The sequence below is a fragment of the Ictalurus punctatus genome, chromosome 17, assembly GCF_001660625.3.
Source record: "Ictalurus punctatus breed USDA103 chromosome 17, Coco_2.0, whole genome shotgun sequence".
NCBI lineage: Eukaryota > Metazoa > Chordata > Actinopteri > Siluriformes > Ictaluridae > Ictalurus > Ictalurus punctatus.
In genome coordinates, this window is record NC_030432.2 from 392,501 (window position 1) to 392,963 (window position 463).

A 463-nucleotide genomic window follows, 5' to 3' on the forward strand; every position below is an offset into this window, starting at 1 on the left:
TCCAACATAAATTATAACATGATTATATTTAAACATAAAAAATACTCAAACACAAATCCAGCAAAATAAAACTGAATGGAATGTTGAATTCTCTTTCCTCATTCAGAGTGTTGTTGTAGTGAAATACATGACAAACTTTAATAACAAAGAGAACACTGTAAATGACAGAAAAGAGGAATAAATCTCCAGTAAGCACATCTCTTTCACAGCAAGGCCATTTTAATGAGTTTATAGACAGCATGACGTGGACATCGGTGCAGTTTTCTTCTATAATGTGAGACAGGATAACATACCGCTGGACTGTGGTTTGCTCCTTCAGGATTTTGTTTTATTTACATCATTTTATTTCTCCTCAAACTCATGGGCAGCAAAAGTCATTTACAAAACTGCACCTTGATTTCAATGTAAAGAGAAACAGGACTTTGATTTGTTCTGGGATTGACTCCAGTGAACAATCTGATCA